Here is a 22,500-nt window from a genome sequence, read left to right as displayed (position 1 = left end):
TTTGTTAAGATTTGTACTCCATTTTTAAATGAATTATGTGTTTGTTGATACCTAGTTTCTTGAGTTCTTTATGTATTTCAGATATTAGCCCTCTCTTGGATGTGGAGTTGGTGAAAATACTTTTTCCATTCTGTATATTGCCATTTTGTCCCATTGATGGTGTTCTTTGCCTTACAGAAGCTTTTCAGTTTCATGGGGTCCCATTATTATTTGTTAATCTTAGTGCCTGCACTATTGGAGAACAAATATTTCTAAAAAAATTGTATGAGATGACAATAGATCCAATATTTGAAAGTGAATTAAAATTTTTATTTGTTCTCTGAATATTTTCTCAATATTTTACTGCATCAAAATACTTTATACATAAGTTCATTTAAATGGATATGTTCTTAAATTCAAATAAATATATTTTACTCTTGACTCTGTAGGAACAAACATCAATTAATACTAGTCTCTATTCTCCTGATGATAAAATATGGGATTACTTTTTATTCTTTGCTTATATTATTCATAATACTGTTTTAAATCCAATTCAGAATTTTTCATAGTCTCAATAATACTCACAAATTGCTACAGCATTGTTATTGGGATATAAATGTACTTAGAAAACAACATAACCACTTTTAAATATTCTCATCCTTCCCCAAAAACAAATCCAAGAAGAATAAAAGGTAGTTTACACAAAGTAGATAGTATGGTTCCACATGATGAAGCTCTTGTCATGAAAGCCTAGAGATCTGGATTCAATCCTGGGAACTACATAAAGATGGAAGGAAAGAACCAACTCCACAGCACTGCCTTATGACCTCCATGTGTGAGGCCAACACACACACACACACACACACACACCAATAACATGTAAATTTGTTTTAAAAATTAGTTCACGTGATATCCATATATGCATCAGCACATAGCTAATTCTCCAAGTTTATGTGCTCTGTACTGTCTCCTTTCCTTTGCAGCCAGCCTATAAAGACTAGCAAGACAGAAACATGAAAAAGACCCAGAAAGAAGACAGAGCATAAGTAGGGAAAAAGCTGAACATCCATAGAATAAAAAAGAGACTATTGTGCAAATAATTATGTAATAGTTTTGGATTTGGTCCTCATCATGAGGAGATGGGAAACACAGAAGGCCAGGTAAATGAAAATGTTTTATAGTGATGTATATAAATTTCTCCAGATAGGAATGAAGTATAAAAAGATAGAAGCCAGGTAAATTAATTAATTAATGTATTCATTAGGGTCTTACTGTGTAGCCCCAACTAGCCTGGAACTCTTTTGTATGCCAGAATGTCCTCAAACTAAGGGAGATTCACTTGCCTTTGCCTCTAGAGTGCTAGAATTAAAGGAATGCACCACCACACTCTGCTAGTAGTGATTTGTATGCAATTCTTCAGGTGGGGGCTTCAGTGTAGAGGTGTGGAGAGTTGGAGCTTCTTTAAATAAGTTTCATAGTTTATGTCATTAGGGCTACGCCAAGAAGATGAATTCTCAACTCTATAGCCAATGATGAAGCACATCTGACCCTCACACTATCAATCACTGCACACCTTGATAGGCAGAGAATATGGTCAGAATCTGGTACCAGGCACACTAAACAAAGTCAATGTTAGAATAATAGATGTCTTATGATTCTCTGCAGCACTTTCTAAGACACTTGCCTAGCAATGGTATTTTTGAACATCAAGTAATATTAAAGCTTTTATCACAGTAGAGGTGGTTTTCTAAAAATGTAAACAAGACCTACTGAGGGAGTTGGGTACATGGGGACAGAAAAAAATCTGGAAATACCTAAGAAATACAAATATGTGTAGAGCCAAAAGTACAAATTTCTGTTGCCCATCGCTTGTTTTACTCTTATCTCGTTTCAACGTTTCTTGGATTAAATGATGTGCGATCTTTGGTATTTCATCTGTAAATTAATATATAAGATGTATAGATAAACTAAATAAAAATCATTATTATTTCTACCAGTATCATCAGTTTTACATATCACTGCCATACAGTCCTAAATTACACTCAGGTATTATAACTCAGTTGTCTGGGCCATATGAATTTTACCTCGTCTCCGGAATCATATTTGGGGGCTCAGAGCCAACAAAAGCAGTTAAGTTACAATCCTAAGGAAATATATTTGGCCACAGTATTTCTGCCACCACATGCTATATATAACACCTTGACTAGTTAAGAATTTTAACTGGAAAAGAAGAGAAACAAGAGTCCTAGGGCAATTGGTAACAATATGAACAAACTCATTCCCACGTATTTGTTTTATATACAATTTCAGACACATATTTCAAACTCTTAAGAGAAAGATACTCTTTTATTTCATCCAGTGAACTTTCAGGCCAGGATCTGAATGGATGGTCTATTTCCCTGAGACTGTTTTTGCCATTGAGAACTCCGTCCTCTTCAGACATTTGCCGCATTAAGTATTAGCAGTAGCTACAAGGATCACATTGTTTCACACCGAACTTCCTCTACACTTTGATTCATATATCACACACACTCTGTTTCTTACATTTCTGTTTTCACACCCACTACTTAAGTGCAAAGGGATTTGAAGACAAGCAGCAAGGTCCCCTAACTTTCCGCTGCTCTGGTTGTATTGATGTGGAAGTTACGCAACATGTAGAAAATAGAATCAAGATTAAGTAGATCGTATTTCTGTTTTACTTCCAGTGATAAAGTGAACTTCCCTGGGTAACAATTACTGAGAACACTCATTCTAGGGCATTCAGCTTTTCTGAAAATCCTTTAAACTGGCCAATAAAATGAAAGAAAGGATTGCTCTAAGGTAGATTGATTCAAAGATAAAGCTTCATAGAACGCAGACAGAGCAGAAGTAAGAGTGTCCCACTGTGACAGAAATTGGTGATCATTTCTCCACGTTGTGAGAAATTCTAAATTAGTTCAATTGTAATGACTTTTATGTCTAATGTATTTTCTGAAACATAAAAATAACATTTAGATATGTGATTTACGGTTTTCTTTGTAGAATTTTAAAACATGTACAAGTCCAATATTGAATACTGAAATTTTCATAGTTAAATTTTCTAGTGATTTAGGATTATTAAATGTGAATTTAAGAGATAATATTACTGGGTCCTGTCTCATCCTATTAGTTTATGTTTTATAAATGAACTTATGTAATTCCTGATCCAATAAAAGAGTAACTAGGTAACAGATGTTCAACTCCCTGTCTAGAGAGCTACCTTTGAAATAATAGAATTAGTTTTGCAACATAGGGTACTCTATGGCATACAACTAGACCCTTTTATATAGAAATGAGGTAAAGCTGGAAAACATTATAGATTTTTTTCAGTACTACAGAATAGTAACACTTCCAATTCTGTAGCTTAAAAATTCTGATCCGAGTCTACACCTTTGTCACTCTGGTGTCATCTACAAGTATGTCCTGTTCCTCCTACAGTTCTTTTCTGGGCAGATCTGCCCACCCCTTATTAAAAAAAAATAAGTTTTTTTTTCTTTAAAAGAGATCTTAATACCTTTTATTGTACCATAGCCCAAAGGCCTTTTACCTAATATTTTGGTAGCTACCATGGAGCATGTGAGGGTATCAGTAATAGTTAGACCTTGACAATTCTGCAAAGGGAGACAAGAAACACATTATGGAAGAATGGCAGGGTGACAAAGCCACAACCCAAGTCACATTTATGAAAGAAAAAGTGAGGGTGATTATTGATGCCAGAGTGGTATCATGTCTAAAACACAGGAAGTACATAGTAAGTAGATTAATAAAGAGGCTTCAACAACAAGGTAAATATGTAGATTCTCGACCACCCCCTTTCATCTTCCCATCCTGATTCACATTCCTCCAACAATACTTCCCATCCACTGGTCCTTACCTGTTCATCATGCAGCTCTGCTCTCATGAGATACAGCTTAGTGCGTCTGTCTTTATTCAACTACACTCATGACTTTAAGAATATTTTATTGTTTACATACATGTGTATACTTTGATTGAATCCACCCTTCAGCATTTCGAGGTCCTTTCCTGTGTCTATCCACAAATTTTCTCTCTAATATCATTTGCTCAGTTTTTAACCCCACTGAATTTACTTAGTGATGCATGAGTATAGAATCATCTCCTGGAGGAGCTGAAGTCTCTCTGGGATCACATTCCTTAGGAGGGCTGACTCCCACTATACCAGTAGCCATCAAATGCCAATAGTTTCCCATGTAGGGGTGGATTTTCATGAGCCATCCATTACCCAGGCTAAAATTTCAGCTGGGTTGATGTTGGACAGGTTTTGAGCATGTAGTCATAGCTATTTCTTAAAAGTATCTTTAAACTCTATCAAAAGCCCAAATAGCCTTTCTAATAGAAAGGCTATTTAAGTAGAAACTTTATCTTTAAAACTATTGTTTATAGATGACTAAAATATGTTGCCTTTAACAGAATATAAGTTCTACATAGACGCTAAAAAAAAAAATCTTCACAAAGTAAGGATACGCCCTTGCTGGTGTGACTCATGGAATCTTTAAAATATTTTCTAAACACCATAATTAAATATATCCCATGGTGCTTTCAAACACAGGTGACTACCATTTGGCATACTGGCAATACCAACACTCCTTAAATGGTAAAAAACCTGACTGTAAACAGAAGCTAATTGAGAGCTTTAAGGAGATAATAAAGGTTGTGCCTAGAAGATTGTCATAATCTCTGGGCAACCTGATTCAAAGAAGCAATGCTGATTCATACTATTAAAAGAGAATCCTAAAGATTAATTTCGACGATACTCAGAAAGGTGGAGTGTAGTATGCTGTTAGCATGTCACTCCCAGGAAACTCAGAATTCAGAACAACCTTTATAGCTACACAACAGGAGCAGAAGAATGATTAATAAGTAATGGCAAATGGTGTTTTCAGTGCCAGGGCCTCCTGGACAATATGCACCTTTAGAAGAAATGGCTATATTCTACTATCTACATTTCCTTTGCTGAGTAGTGAGTAGGGAATCTGCACATCTGCAGCCTTTGTAGCCACTTCAGTTTACTTATTTTAATGGAAAGGGTCTATTGCTTCTGTGTTGTTTGTCTTAATTTATATGCATCTTTTTATAATTGTATTTGTGGGAAAAGGAAACAACTAAGGAAAGGAATAATGGTACATTTACTAAAACGTCATACTAAGCCCCCCTCGTCAGTATAATAACCTAAAGAATTAGAAATATACAACTGTGCTGGATCAAAAAGCAATATACATTTGAAGTAATTTCACTTCTTTCACCTGCCCAAAACTAAAATAACTTAATGAGAGACACACATTTTCTTTATATAAAGTGGCATTTAGGTTCGTGCCCCAGTGGAACCATTGCAGTTTCTCTCGCTGGGCAGTGGTGGCACACGCCTTTAATCCCAGTACTTGGGAGGCAGAGGCAGGCGGATTTCTGAGTTCTAGGCCAGTATGGTCTATAGAGTGAGTTCCAGGACAGCCAAGGCTATACAGAGAAACCCTGTCTTGAACAACCAAAAAAAAAAAAAAAAAAAAAAAAAAAAAAAAAAAAGGGGTAAAGTGGCATTTAAAGTTGTTAAGTGATAAATAAATGTCCCGTGTGTAAAACATCTTCATATATTTAAAACAAAAGAACATAATTGTCACTCTAAAATAATTTAATCCTAGGATGGCAAAATAATCTAATTAGAAACTATAATATATAGAATTCCAATGATTTTCCACAGAAATATTCACTGTTTGAATGGCTAACAGGTATCACTGCAGACCTCTTATCACAGGGCTATTAATTTGGTTTTATGTGGTCTCACAAGTAGGAAGACTACCACTTTCCTGTAAACAGATACAGAAAGGTATCTGAATTCTACCTAAAAATACCAAGCATAGATTTAACACACATGCTTTTCTTAGTGAATGAACAGCTCTGGGGTACATGATTCCCAATGGAAGACAGTTTAAACCATATCTTTATGCAGGAATATATAAACTCAAAAAAAAAAAAAAATGTATATAACATTGCCTTAGAAACCATTATGATGTAAATAAGCATTGGGTGTGATTCTAGGCTTAACATCACAGCACAAATCTGAGATCAGCACAACAGAAGGAAGAATCACTTTGGTTCACAGTTTCTGGGCATTTGGAGCATTTGCTTACTGTTTCTGGACTTTTGATAAGGCACCACCTCATAGCGGGGAGTGATCTAAGAAGCTAAGAAAGAAAAATGACAGAGTGGCATGGGAATTTCTACCATACTATTCCTTCAACCAGGCTTTACCTCCTAATGTTTCTGAGACTTTTCAAGAGTTTTACCAGAAGGGGATCCAGGCCTTCCACATGTGAGTTTGAGGAACAGGGCATTTCAGGTCAAATCTGTAACACTGGATTTTCCGAGATTTTGTTTTAATTAAATAAGACTTTTAAATATCAGGCAGCAAGAAGAATACCAGCCCATATGCAATTTCTAGTTTAATAACCCTCAGTCATATACAAAAGCCAGATGTAAAAAAGACCATTTCAAAGTGAAAAGATTGGATAAAATAATAAAAAAAATAAAACACAAAGGGCTAGGAAGCTGGAACAAAAGTTACAAGTGCTTGCCGATCCTCTAGGAAATGGAAGCCAGTTCCTAGCATCAATATCAGGTGTCTTGCAAGTCACTATCTTCAGGTATAGAAGAACCAACACGTTTTCTAGCCTTCATGGATTCCTGCAAACACAAAATACACATACAGACAGAGAGAGAGATAAATAAGCATAAAAATAAATTTTTAAGAAAAGAAATGAATTCTCTATTCCCCCAAATACAATATGTGAATCTCATCCCCAACTCTGAAGCAAAATACCTATGGCAACGTCTCTTGCCTTCCCCACCCCATCTTCTGTGGATCCTACAAATCATCCCCATATTACTTTGTTCCATCCTTGAAACTTAGCCTTGAAAATACAATCAAATAGGTAAAAAAAATAAGTAAAACTCTTCAATAACTGAAATGGAAATAGAAGCAATAAAGAAAACACAAACTGAGGGAACTTTTGAGATGGAAAACTTAGGTAAGAGACAGAAACTACAAACATAAGCATCACCAACAATATACAAGAAGTAGAAGAAAGAATCTCAGGAGTAGAAGATATGACTGAAGAAATTAATATATCAATCCAAAAAATGTTAAATCTAAAAAGTTCTGGACACAAAATATTCAGGAAATCTGGAACACTATCTACATAAGGTCAAACCTAAGAATAAGAATAGAAGAAGAAGATTCCCAACTCAAAGGTACAGAATATTTTGAATAAAATCATAGAAGAAAATTTCCCTAACCTAAAGAAAGAGATGCCTATAATTGTTCAAGAAACTTACAGAACACAAAATGGATTGGACCAAAAAGCAAATCTTCCTGCCACATAAAAGTCAAGATGTATAGAACAAAGAAACAGTATTAAAAGCTTCAAGAGAAAAATTAACAAATAAAAGCACCTATTAGAATTGCACCTGACTTTTCAACAGAAACTTTAAAAGTCTCTGGGCCTGAGCAGTTGTCTTGCAGTCTCTAAAAGACCACCAATGCCAGCCTAGACTACTATACCCAGCAATGACTAGAGATGAAGAAAACAAGATATTCTGTGAAAAAAAAATCAAGTTTAAATAATATTTATCCACAAATTCTGCCTCACAAAAGATATGAAGAAGAAAATTCCAGCCCAAGGAGGTTAACTATAACCAAGAAACCATAGAATATAAATAACTTCATACTAGCAAAACCAAAATAAGGGACAGACACACACACACACACACACACACACACACACACACACACACACACACACTATCACTACCAACAAAAATAACAGGAATTAACAATCATTTATCTTTCAACATCAATGCATTCAATTCTGCAATTAAAAAAAAGACACAGGTGATCATAATGGATATTAAAACAGGATCCATCATTCTACTGCACATAAGAAACACACATCAGCATCAAAGATAGATATTACTGGAGAAAACGGGGATGGAAAATGCAAGCAAATGGACCCAAAAAGCAAGCTAAACCAGCCATTCTAATATCTAATAAAATAGACTTGAAGCCAAAATTAATCAAAAGATATGAAGGATACTATATACTAATCTAAAGAAAAATCCACCAAGAGAACATCTCAGTTCTGAAATCCAAGGGTACCCACATTCAAAAAAATTACTAAAACTTAAACATACATTGAACCACACACATTACTAGTGAGAGACGTCAGCACCCACTAGCAGAAATTTACAGGTCATCCAAACAAAATCTAAACAGAGAAATAATGAAAATAACAGATGTTTTGACTCAAATGGACCTAACAGATAGCTACAGGCCGTTTCACTCAAACACAGAAGAATGCACCTTCTTTTCAGGACCTCATGGAACCTTCTCCAAAGCTGACCATATACTCAGCCACCAAGCAAGTATCAACAGATACAAGAAAATTGAAATAATACCATCTCCTATCAGAACATCGTGGAGTAAAGGTGGACTTCAACAAACACAAAACAACAGAAAGCCTACAAACACATGAAAACTAAATAACTGTCTACTCAATGACCACTGGACCAAAGAAGAAATAAAGAAAAGAATTAAAGACTTTTTATAATTAAATGTATAGAGCACAATAAACACTGTGCTAAGAGGAAATGTTCATTCCATTAAGTGCCTTTATAAAGACATTGGCGAGATCACATAATAGCAACTTAACAGCATACCTCAAAGCTCAAAGACAAAAAAAAGCAAACACCCAAGAGTAGAGAGCTGGAAATAATCAAACTCAAGGTTGAAATCATTAAAACAGAAACAAAGAGAACAATAAAAAGAATCAATGAAATGAAGAATTGGTTCTTTGAAAAAAATCAACAAGAAAAACAAACCCTTAACCAAACTAACTAAAAAGCTGAGAGAGAATGTAAAAATTAAAGTCAGAACTGAAAAGCAGGAGATAACAGCAGATACTGAGAAGATCCAAAGGATCATTAGGTTCTAAATTACTTCAAAAATCTGTACTCCACAAAATTGGAAAATTTAGATAAAATAGACATTTTTCTGGATAGATTTCACTTATCTATAGTTTTAATTTCCTAATAACAAAAGACCCAAACTGATCAGATTAAATTAGATTATCTTAAATTAGATTAAATTAGAAAACAGGACCCATCTTTTTGCTGTATCCAAGAAATATATCTCACTAGAAAAGACAGATATCACCTTAGGGTAAAAGTATAGGAAAAGGTAGCACAAACAAATGGGACAAAGAAGCAAACTTGCATAGCTATTTTTATTTTTGACAAAATAGATTTCAATACAAAACTAATCAGAAGAGATGGGAAGAACACTATATACTCATCAAAGAAAATATCTACCAAGAGGATAATACAATTCTAAGCATAGTCACAAAGCACAAGGGAAGCCAATTTTATGGATACAAAAGTATCAATAAAATATTTGAAAACTGAATTATAAAAGATATTAAAAGAGAATATGCACCATGATAAAACAGACTTTATCTCATAGATACAGTGATGGTGCAGATGTACAGATACAAATCAATAAATGTAACATAAACAGTCTAAAAGACAAAAACACATGAACATCTCATCATATACAGAGAAAAGGTTCTTTGACCAAGAAATCTAACATTTCTTTATGATAAAAGTCCTGGAGAGACTAGAGATACAGGATCATACCTCAATATAATAAAGAAAATCCCCAGCAAGCCCACAGACAACCTCCCCCAAATATAACAGGATATTTCCAAGGCTACTAGTTACTCTTCACAACCTGGTAGTAAGACCCTACTGCTGAAGGTACAACTTACTTATGTCCTTGAACATTAAGAAATTGAGGTAGTGCCCAACTAGAAGTTTCACCCAGACAGACCATCATTCAACATGCTAGATAGTACTTTACATAATAAAGTAATCTAAATAATCATTCATATCACCTAGCTAAAAAGCCCTTTAACCCATAAGACCTACAAGACCTTCAAGATACACAGTGCAAGAGCCACACAAATGTGACAGGACTAAAGTAAACAACTACGGTTTTTAAATTGGATTTAAGGCCTACTCCTTGAAAATGAACCATTCATAACATGGCTAAAGTGGCCAACCTGAGGCAAGATAGGTCACAGGCCCTCAGAGAAAATGTAGTACTATTATTCTGCTGAAGGAGCATAGCAATCACATGACTCCTGCTGACATATTCTATACCCGCATCTCAGTGTATCACTCAGACCTCATCAGGGAAGCTTCTTCTTGCAGTAGATAGCAATTAACATTGAGATCTGGTACAAGTAATCTGTGCACAGAAAATGAGAGATTTTGGAGCACACATCTCTAAATGGGATGTTTCTATGAAACCCTTCCCATGAAAGCGCAGGGATCTATGTGAAAGACAAGGCTGAAAGACTGTGAAGAGCAAGAGGTGGTAACTGACCCCAAGGAAACAGCATCTTCAAGACACAGCCGGGTGGGTTGCTACACATATTGACTTATAGGGATTATGAGAGAATTCACAAGACCAGCACAAAAAGTTAAAATTAGACAAAATCTCAGCACTGAGAAGGTGTGGTGGTTTAGTGAGATTGTCCTCCACTGGATCATAGGTTTGATTGCTTGATTCCCAGTTTGGGATGTATTAGGTGTCATCTTGTTGGAAGACATGTGACTTTCTTGGAGAAGCTGTGCCTCTGGATAGGCATGGAAGTTTCAAAATTCCCTGACCCACCTCTCTCTCTCTCTCTCTCTCTCTCTCTCTCTCTCTCTCTCTCTCTCTCTCTCTCTCTCTTTCTCTCTCTCTCTCCTCCCTATATTTATACCTACCTACCTATATATCTCTATCTCTATCATATTATATCATACTATATATTATATATGTATCTATATATCCTTTTATCTATCTATCTATCTATCTATCTATCTATCTACTTATCTATATATTTTTCTAGCTATCATCTGTCTTTATCATCTTTATCTCCTCTGACTCTATCATTTCTATCATCTGTATCATCAATAGCTATCCTCCTATCTAATAGATAGATAGTTATCTATCTATTTCTATATCCCTCTATCTATCTCTACCTTTATTTCTGTCTCACCTTTATGGATCAGAAGTAGCTCTCAGCTACTGATCCAGTGCCATGTCTGCCTGTCTGCTGAATCCCTGCAGCCTTGAAGGTGATGGACCATCTATAATAATGAGCCCCATGTTAAATTACTAATTTATAGGTTATGTTGGTCATGGTATCTCTTTACAGCAACAGAAAAAGTAATTAAGACAAATGGAAGCACACATAAAGTCTTACATTTATCAAGAAGCTCTTTGCAAGTGATACCTCTAAGAAAGAGGAAAAAATCAGTTAACCACTCTACAGGGGAGGCTCCAATCCAAAGGAATAGTTTGGACAACACAAAATTGACCTCATGTTTTTATGGGCTTTTGTTTTGTTTTGCTTGGGCACTTTTGACAAATGGATTTTTTTCCTTTGTGAGAAAGAGATAGAAAGAGGTAACATGAAGCTGGGTGGGAGGGAAGTGGGGAAGATCTGGGAAGCATTGTAAAAGAAGGAATAATGATCAAAATACATGGTATGAAAAAAATTAAATAAGACATTTTAAAGAATATGTATCTATCTGAATTATACCTGTTATTTTCATGTATAAAACTATAATTTTGTGATTTACTAATAGTTCACTTAAGTTGATGATACCTAGAATAAATTATATAACACTGTATTTTCTATTTGTTTTTTACTCTTCTGCACAGTGAGAAAAAATAATAGATGTTTTCTTGCTAGTGGGGTAGCATTATTCATAATTACAAAGATTTCACCTTCCCTTACAGCAATAAACATTTAGACACCAGCTGTGCCCTCATAAAGAATGATACTTTCTGCTTGGCTATAACCCCTAGTACTATACCTTTACCCTATCATGTGGGACAAAATGCAGGCATGACCTGGTGTCCAGCCTACCTGGCACTTTGTGCTTCTAAATAATAAGGATGTTACACCATGCTCTTGAGTATGCCCAGCAGTCAGGGCATGAATTCTGAAGTAGCACTAGTAGACAGTAGCTTGCCTGCTGACCTTTTATGTGCTTCTTCTGCATAACGGTCTTGACAGTGTGAACACCCAGTATCCAATCCAAGATAATGTGCTAAACAACCCCACTCAGTGTCTTCTACTATATAAATTGTTACAATAAAGCAGATGCTGTTCACTAAAACTCTTCTCTGAGAGGTTCATCTCTGCACCCTTTACTGATCCACAGGATTTGCAGTCTTGTTGGGAGCGATTGTTTTTGACTCTTCTACATAGTGAGAAAACAGAGTTTGTGTTTTTGCTAGTGGGGTGGCATTATACATCTAAAATGTCACTTTCCCTCACAGTAGTAATAACCAGAGATAGGCACCGACATTGCCTTCATGACAAATGATACTTTCTACAAGGTTATTATACTTATTAAACATTTAGCATACGTTTGACCTTTAGGCTACCTGCTTTGTCCCTCTTAAGCATCCCTGTGCTACCTAAAGCAAGATTCAGAACAACTGTTAAAATAAAAGAATATTATCCCCATACTGGCAGGTACATAATATATAGCTCCAAAGACAGTCTAAAGGAGAATGGTTAATACTTCATCATTGATAAACTCTATAATGAGTTAATTTTCTAAGACTCAATGATACATTATTCTAGCATAACACTGTGAACACTTTCAGACAAACATTTCTTGCTTGTTCCTTTCCTTCCCTGAGCCTTTTCATCCTGTGTTTGTGTCTTCACTCAGTTCATATCCTGACCTCATTTCATCCTTTGCTGCCAACCTTTTTACAACCTTTCATCTGTATTTGCAATGAGGATAGAATAGTACTGTGGAAATAAATGAAAAGCCATGTTGATGGAAAGATCATGGTGTCTATGGCAACTTTGAATGTCCTACAATGGTTTCTTTTATTTTAGACTTTTTCACACACTAAGAAATTTTAAGGATCTAAGTAGGACAGAAGAAAGAACATGCATTCCGGAGTATGGCATGGAGCAAGTTATGTAATGGTAAAATTGCTACAGAAAGTGGATTAACATTCTCAACCTCTTAAGCCCAGCAAAGAGGAATTATATTTTTATGAAATAACATACTTGAACTTAGAATATGAAATAAAAATATACTGACAAGATCAGTACACACTGGAAACAATACAAAATGCATCCTGACCTAATAGTGAACTTAGATCTATTCAGCTATGCCAAAGCGAAGTATATTGACAAGGGGAGATCTGGTTTCCATGTACTAGAGTTTAGATGGACTAAAGTTTTAAGCAGATCTCACACTTTAACCAGGTTAAGTCCTATTTTGCTAGCTTAAGGTTACTGCTACATAGAAACTTAAAGTTACTATGCTTTTGTGCATAGACAAAAGGCATTGAAACTAAGAGTAACACATATACTTAAAATTTAAAATGAAACTTAAAACTGTGAAAAATAATTTTTCTATGTCTTCTATCCTTTTTGTCATTCATCTCTTTACATAATAAGAATACTGGTGCTTAGTGCTTGCATGGCTTGCTTCAAATTTAAGGCCTAGAAACAAAATATGATCATCAAACCATTATCATATCCTGTGTCTGCATAAATACATATAGACATACATAAAAGTAATTGATACATGTGCATATACACATGTATTATAATTCCTCCATACTCAAAAGTATTCTCAGCTTTCTGGTTGCATATGTGTGTTGGTAAAGTATATTTCTCAGTTAAAGGTCATTTCTCAAAATAATCACATTTGATTGAATCCGAATACTAAAATGCTTCAACTCATTTACTTTTATTGTTTCAGCATTCAGTTCTCTGTGTTTCTTTCAGAATACGCTCAATTTCTCATAAGCAACCTGGTGGGTACATACAGGAACATTCTTACAGACACAATAATGTTTTCTGTGATTCTTGCCACTTCACGTTGCTGTGAAAGCACCCAGTAATCACTACTGTCCCTAGAAAACCCACGGGTCTTGGAAGCATGTCCTGTGTGGCCACTACAGAATGAGTTTTGATATCTATTCCCCTTCAGACACTCATTCTCATTCAAAATCCTCCATCCAAGCTTTGAGCCTTGCCTCACTGTGGTGTAATGACTGAAAAGAAGAAAACAAGGTTTCTGAATGAATGCTCTCCCATGATCATGAGCTGACATCTCTCTCTTTGGTTCTCAGAGCTCACTGTCCATGCTGGGATAATTTCACATGCTCCCAATGTGTCATAAACACGATCTGCAAAGTTGCAAAATCAAAAATGATGCCAGCTACTTCCTTCACCATAGAGGCTCTGCCAGCTCCCCTCGAAATTGCCATGTTATATTATATAATACTTCCTTAGCCAGATTCCAAGGATTCTATAGGCTATAGTTTAATCTTAAAAAAACTGAAGGATATTAAATGATCTAAACTGGCTTAGCCAGAGATCCCTGATTTGGTTGCCCTTTGAAGTTTGTATCTGAAACTTTTTGATGTCTTAATATTATTTTAGAAATTTGTAGGGGAATGTTGACTTTGTAAATCATTTTAGGATTGTAAAAATGACATTGTGATGATGAATGGCACAAGGCTTTTAAAAAGTTTCCCTGAATATTAAATTAATCACTGACCAAGGCTGTCTAGCGTTAGCTGCTGATAACACAGAGATCTTGTGGCATGCCAGATGCTCTAGGAAACAAAAATATTCCATCTACATTATGAGCACCTTCCCACATCTGCAATTCTGTTATACAATAAAGTCTTGTTCTTTTGTTGCAAGAATGCCCTGGCTCATTTTTTTTTTATTATTAATTTAAACCATGTGGGTAAAGGGTAATCCAGTAAGCCATAGGATTTCAGATCAGAGCCTTCATACAATCACATGTAACATCAAACATCTGGATATTTAGATGAACAGAAATGAAGTTTTTAAAAAAAACTGTCAGGAACTAAAGCATTGTCTGAATGAATAAATTTTAATTTATATGAATCCATTCATGTTCAGTATATGTTCTTTGCCTGTTTATTTTAAACAATAGCCATTTTAAAATGTAAAAAGTCAGGTATGTCACTCAAGTTCCAATATATAACCAAATAGTTTTAATTAAACACTAAAATAATAATGATATGAATTGCTTTAGTTACCTATAATCAATTTTATAGTATGAACAAAGGAAGGTTTAACTGGCTGTGTAGACACAACAGCTACATGTTTTCCTCCAGGATCACGTTATGTGGCTGTGTGTTCATCATACAGACTTGACTAAAAATATGTTGTTTTTCAACACAGACTATGGAGTGTGTGTTTGTGTGTGTGTGTGTGTGTGTGTATACATGTGCAATTACTCAACTTTAAGTAACAAAGTATCCCCCCAACTTTTTTTTGCTTGTTTGTTTGTTTTGGAGTCTAGAGTGTTTTTCTGTTTTGTTTGTTTGTTTGTTTGTTCTAATTCCTGAAGTTTGTTTAACCCTTTTTCTCATAAATGTTTTAGGAGAAAGATGTCATGATGACAGACAATTGGAAAAAATAATTTCCCTTATTTTAGTTTTACATTTTCTCAGATACCTAAAACTTGCAAGCAATAAATAACCTAAGAAAAATACAGTTCCTTGCTAAGGAGTCATGCATCTTTGAGTTTTATTAATCATTTGAAGCAGCAGAAAGCTCTCCATAAACTTCACAGACAAAAACTGGTCATTTTTACCAGTAGGTCAACACTGTTTAGAAATAAAGTGATATTAAGATATATATATATATATATATATATATATATATATATATATATATAGAGAGAGAGAGAGAGAGAGAGAGAGAGAGAGAGAGAGGATGAGCACAGTAGGTCCATGCAAGACAAAAACGTTGGAGTTGGATTCTTGAATCAGAAAGTTCTACTATAGTCCAAAGTAATTTACTCCCAAGCAGTTATTCTTAGAGACCTGTCTGAGTGTGTGTTATTTGTTCTCTGTAATCCAGATGCTGTGTATTTTATTGCAGATGCCAGGTGTAGACATTCAAAGGTAAAAATCTTGAGATCAAAGAAACAAAGGTTGATCCTGTTGAAATGTTTAGCCACAAGACACTCACATGACTAGAGACTTTATGTTTCATGAGGTGTTTACATCCTTTGTTGTTAAAACTATTTATTACCTTTGAAAATAGGTCACCTTCCTCTCCAGAATACTATAGAGTGTAGTATGCTCTTAAAGTGTTAAGAGAGCATCAACATTTACAATGAAAATTTGATTATTTTGGTTAAAATTTTGTTTTAAGGTCAACATACTGTTTAACAATACATTGGTAATTAGAAATGTTAATATTTGATGTTAAGGTGATTGGCGTGAAAACACCAAGGCTAAAGTCAAAGTGAAGGAGAACAAAATATCTCTATATAAAAGAAGTTGTTAGAGGAGACAGAAGCCCTTAAGTAAGTGGCAGGAACAACCAGCATCACTGGAACTGACCACCTGCCATATCATCATTCACTAACTTATAAATATCTGAGGACCTTCTGAATACCAAGCAGCAAGCACACATGGATTAGGAAAATACCTTCCTCCACAGTGCTTATAATCTACTGGAGGAGACAAACACATGAAGGTTCTCCAGTATTGAATGGAAGGAAGTGGAGGAGACAAACACATGAAGGTTCTCCAGTATTGAATGGAAGGAAGTACAGGTAGTCATAGAGGCACTAGAGAAGGGGACATCTTTTCCAGTCAAGGGAAGAAACATATACAGGGAAAAAAAAAACCAAAACAGAAAGAAAGCAAACAGTATAAGTCAGAAGAGGAAAAAGAGGTGAGGGAGGGAGCCTGATATAGACTAACCAGAACAAACTTGTTACAGGAAATGAGGACTTGCAGGCAAGCAAACGCATGGGTTAACACATGAGAGGTTTATTAAAATCAAAACTACTTCAGAGTATGGAGAATACTTTTCTCTTTTCTCATCTCTGCACCTCCAAAGGAAATTCTATCTCACTTAAATCCATGCTTTCAATTACTGATCTAAGGATTCCTCAGAACTTTTATCATCCTCTAAGCCTTGGTCCACACTACAAGGCATATATTCTTTAAAAATGTAACCATACTCTAGTAAAAAGAAGAAATGCACAGTAAATGTTTGAGATGGGTGTTCCAATCCTTACTGCCTATTTGAGAAAATATTCTACAAGACCTCTAGGAAACCTTCCAAAGAGCAATAAGGAAGGATGGATATCCTACTAGGTCCTTTGCCTGACAAAAGTTTACTCATTCAAATCAGTGGACATGAGGTCTTATTCCCTTTCTCAACAATCTTTCTTCCTCCTGCTATCTTTTACTCTCTGAATCAGCTATATTGCATAATTATAGTATTATTTATTTAATAAGGATTTAATAAGGTAAGAATATAGTATCAGCTAGTCATTCCCTTGAGATTTTTCACACGTTTTTGCTTCATAAGAAAGACTTGAGTACTGGCGGCCATTGTTACCATCATTACTTCATAGGGTCAGTGATCTAGGTAATTTGCCTGAGATCACAGACCTTAAAAGCCTGGCTGCAAAACTCAAGTGTAAATCTCTTGAAAGCATACAAACAGCCACAATAAATTTTTCTCAGAACATACACACAGTTCCAAAGAGAGATGCAAAAAAGACCGCTTACTTTGAAAGAAAGAAAGGAAGAAAGGAGGAAGGAAGGAAGGAAAGAAGGAAGGAAGGAAGGAAGGAAGGAAGGAAGGAAGGAAGAAAGAAAGAAAAGAAAAGAAAAGAAAAGAAAAGAAAAGAAAAGAAAAGAAAAGAAAAGAAAGGAAGGAAGAAAGAAAATAGGTCTGCATGCCTCTTCAAAAAGATGTTGAATGTTGTCTGGAGGATAGTCAATAATTCCTGGGAAATACAACCTTCAGCTCACTGGAACTGAATCACATTCAGAATACTAACACTTATCACTTGTCCTAGTTAAGGGTCCATTGCAGTGAAGAGACACCATATAAAAAATTCTTATAAAAGAAAATATTTAATTCGGCTGACCTACAGTTTAGAGGTTTATTTATTGTTGTCATGATGGGAAGCATGGCAGCATGCAGACATGGTACTGGAGAAGGAGCTGAGAGTTCTATATCTTGATCTGAAGGCAGCAGGGAGAAACTGACACCCTAGGCCTCCAAAATAACACACTTCCTCCAACAAGGCCATAACTCCTAATAGTGTCACTCCCTATAGGCCTAGTATTTAAGCATTTGAGTCTATGGGAGCCAATCTTATTCAAATCACCACATTCCACTCCTTGGCCTCAACAGTCTGTAGCCATACCATGATGCAGAAATGCATTCACTCAAACTTCAAAAGACCCCATAGTCTATAACACTCTCAAGTTACTTTAAAGCCCAACTTTCAAAGTCTCTTCTGATATTCATGCAATCTCTTATCTGTAATCCCCTGTAAAATCAAAATTAAAAAAAAAAAGATAACATACTTTCAATGTTCACTGATGCAGGATATACATTACCACTCCAAAAGGGAGGAAACGGAGCATAGTGAGGAAATATTGGACCAAAGCAAGACCGAAAACTAGCTGGGCAACCTGTGGTTTTTCTTAGTGGCAGAGTGAGATCACATAACCCTTTCCTTCTGTCCTTGACTTTAAAGCCAGAACCATGTGGCTGAAGCTGCCAGATTCTGCTACTTGCTTGTGTTAGAACATGCATCTTCTTAAAGCCCTCTATCATCATCATGAGAAGTGATTTTAATTCTGATTCCTGCTTTTCTGGTGTGATGGGGTGTTCAGGGCTTGCTCTGATGGGGGAGCTGGGTTCTGATGATGCCATGTAACTTTGGTTTCTGTTGCTTAAATTCTTGCTTTTGCCTTTTGCCATCTGGTTAACTCTAGTGCTGCCTGTACTTGCTGTCTCTGACTGAAGCCTGTCTTTCTAGTTATCTAGCTTGTGTCTGATCTCCTAGGGGTCCAGATGTCTCTGTGATCTTTTCCAGCTGCACTGATTACAGGATGCCTCAGGATATGGTGCCTCCAAGGTAGTAATCCAGCTAGGTGTCTGCTGTTCTGGGTGCAGTGTCTCCTCTAGAATATCTCAGGATATGTTGTCTGAAGCTCTGAGTTCATTTGTTCCTCTGTGGCTCTGGATTGAGTGGACCTTCCAGTATGTCTCAGGTGGAATCTGGGGTCCACACAACAGCAGACCTGGCAGAGGTCTGATCCAGGCCTCAGATCTGAGAACTAGTTTCTAAGACACTGTCCAAGTTAGAGCGCCTGGGATCCCTGCTTCCTCTGGGTTCTTGGAGGTTGGGGACAGAGCTGCCACCCAAGATCTGCTCAGTGCTCTGGCCCAGACCGGAAGGGATCAGTGTTCCCAACCGGGAGTGACTTCCTGGGTCCTTTTGGTTCCCATTTATTCCCTGTTTAGGGCAGGCCCTGCTGTCTGCTTACCTAAGATACTGCCTGAGTTCGAGCGCTTGGGATCCCCACTTCTTCTGGGTTCTCGGAGGTTGGGGGCAGAGCTGCCACCCAAGATCTGCTCAGTGCTCTGGCCCAGACCGGAAGACATAAATAACACTCTCAAAGAACTTAAGGAGAGCACTGGTAGACAGATAGAAACCCTTAAAGAGGAAACACAAAAATCCCTTAAGGAATTGCAAGAAAATGCAACCAAACGGGAAAAGGAATTAAACAGAACCATGCAAGATCTAAAAATGAAAGTAGAAACAATAAAGAAATCACAAAGGGACAATACCCTGGAGATAGAAAACCTAAAAAAAAGATCAGGAGTCATAGACACAAGTATCACCAACAGAATACAAGAGATGGAAGAGAGAATCTCATGTGCAGAAGATACCATGGAAAACATTGACACAACTGTCAAAAAAAGTGCAAAATACAAAAAGCTACTAACCCAATATATACAAGAAATCCAAGACACAATGAGAAAGCCAAACCTAAGGATAATAGGTATAGATGAGGGGGAAGACACCCAACTTAAAGGACCAGTAAATATCCTCAACAAAATTATAGAGGAAATCTTCCCTAACCTAAAGAAAGAGATGTCCATAAATATACAAGAAGCTTACAGAACTCCAAATAGTTTAGACCAGAAAAGAAATACTTCCCGCCATATAATAGTCAAAACATCAAATGTACAAAACAAAGAAAAAATACTAAAAGCAGTAAGGGAAAAAGGCAAAGTAACATATAAAGGCAGACCTATAAGAATTACACCAGACTTCTCACCATAAAAGCCAGAAGATCCTGGACTGATATCATACAGACCCTAAGAGAACACAAATGCCAGCCCAGACTACTATACCCAGCAAAACTCTCAATCATTATTGATGGAGAAACCAAAATATTTCATGACAAATCCAAATTTACACAGTATCTCAACACAAATCCAGCACTTCAAAGAATAATTGGTGGAAAACTCCAACACAAGGAGGGAAACTACAACCTAGAAAAAGCAAGAAAGTAATCTTCCAAAAACCCCAAAAGAAGATAGTTACACAAACATATCTCCACGGATGTTAGCCCAAAAGCTTGGATTAGCGAAGACTCAACCCAAAGACCACATGAAGCTCATGAAGAAGGAAGACCAAGAGGGGATGCCTCAGTTCTACTTAGAACGAGAAACAAAAATGCTCAAGGGAGCAAATAGGGAAACAAAACATGGAACAGAAACTGAAGGAGGGGCCAGCAGGAGACCATTCCACCTGGGTATTCACCCCATGTACAGCCACCTAATCTAAACACTGTTGTGGATGGCTGGAAGTGCATAATGTGAGGAACATGATATAGCTGTCTCCTTAGAGATCAGCCAAAGACTAACACACTCAGAGGACAAGGTTCACAATTAACCACTGATATGATCAGGGGATTCCCAATGGAGAACTTAGTGAGAGGATTGAAGGAGCAGAAAGGGTTATTGACCCCAGGTGGAAAGCAACAATACCAAACAACCAGAGCCCCCAAGGGTCTAAACCACCAGCCTGGGAACACATAGGGAGGGACCCAAGACTCCAGAGGTATATGTAGGGGAGGATGGCCTTGTTGGACATAGGTGGGAGAGGAGTTTCTTGGTCCCATAAAAAAAGAATGAACACACAGTGGGGGGGGATATGAGGGTGGGGAGGGGATAGTGAGGGGGGGTAGGTGCGGTCACTGCCTCATAGAAGCATGAGGAGGGGGATGAGATAGAAGGTTTCTGGGTGGTGGGAGGAAATAGGCTAAGGGGATAAAATCTAAAACGTAAATACTACAACCAATTTTAACAAGCGGAAAAAAAAAGTCTTCAGAACCAACATCTTTAAAAAAAAATGTCAGCCCCCTGGGGGTGGGAATTTTTTTTTTCTTGATACTAAAACTTGTTCTGAGAATTGTATATTGCAGAATACACAGACTTGGTGTATCTACTCATCAAGCATACTGAGCAGACCTGCCCAAACCTCTGATGTCCTGGAATTCCATCTGGATTCAGTGAAGACACAGCATCAGAGGCTTATCAACTTACTCTTCCCCCCCCCCCACCCCTCTTCTAAAATCTCAACGCCCTTAATCAGCTTGAAGAAGTTAAAGAAGAGTCAGCGCCCCTATTCCCTGAGCTTGGGGAGTAATGTGGTTAATAATGGTCTGTCTTTCTAGGGAAAAGTAGTGGTTTTGTTGGAACAGGGGGGATTAGCTAGGACTTACTGCATAGCCATAACCTACTGGTAGAAATCTGTATAATTATAATCAAGATGAAGTTATAATTTCTTAAATGGTACAAAATTTACTTTGATCTCAAATTTAAGGTTTTCATTGGTATGAGCCTCTTATTAATATAAAAATGAGATGAATATTGATACACTCATGGGCATTGTGCCTGTATAACACATTTAGGAATACAATGCCTAGGCCCAGCCCTTTTTTAACTTTTTTAACTGATTTGGGACAGTTAACCTATGAGTTAAGGGACTATAGCAAATTCATATTTTTGAGTTTATTGTTAGGGTGTTTTCCATATTTTATTTAGAAATAGCTGAGAGGAGTGAACAGACAACAGTCCAGGTTACCTTACATGGATAGTTGGTTTTCAAAACATCAGAAGTCCATAGAACTGACGCTACAAATATTTATATATTAATGTTCATGTTGATTAGAGACCTGTCTGCTCCTGACAGCTTCCTGTTGTGGATTCTAAGAAGAAATTGAGCATCCTTGGAGTTACTCCAGTTGTGTGGTAACAGCCACTAGGCAAGATTTGCCTCTCTCCATCTACAGACAAATTACTGTCCAGAAAAGGACACACATGCAGAATAGTCGACTGATTATATCTGCCTAGACAGAGTAATCAGTCCTTAATAATCCTGCATCACTAAGGGCTGTCAGATGATTCTGGGCCAGAAGGCTGAAGATTTGATGCTCCAACGTTCGGTAGTATAGGAGCTTTTCAGGTGTTCAGAGGTCTCTATAAATTGGCTAAGTTTTAGAAGCTATGCTTTGTG

The sequence above is a fragment of the Arvicanthis niloticus genome, chromosome 11 (assembly GCF_011762505.2).
Source record: "Arvicanthis niloticus isolate mArvNil1 chromosome 11, mArvNil1.pat.X, whole genome shotgun sequence".
In the NCBI taxonomy this organism is placed as follows: Eukaryota; Metazoa; Chordata; class Mammalia; order Rodentia; family Muridae; genus Arvicanthis; species Arvicanthis niloticus.
Note: the sequence above shows the minus strand (reverse complement) of the source record.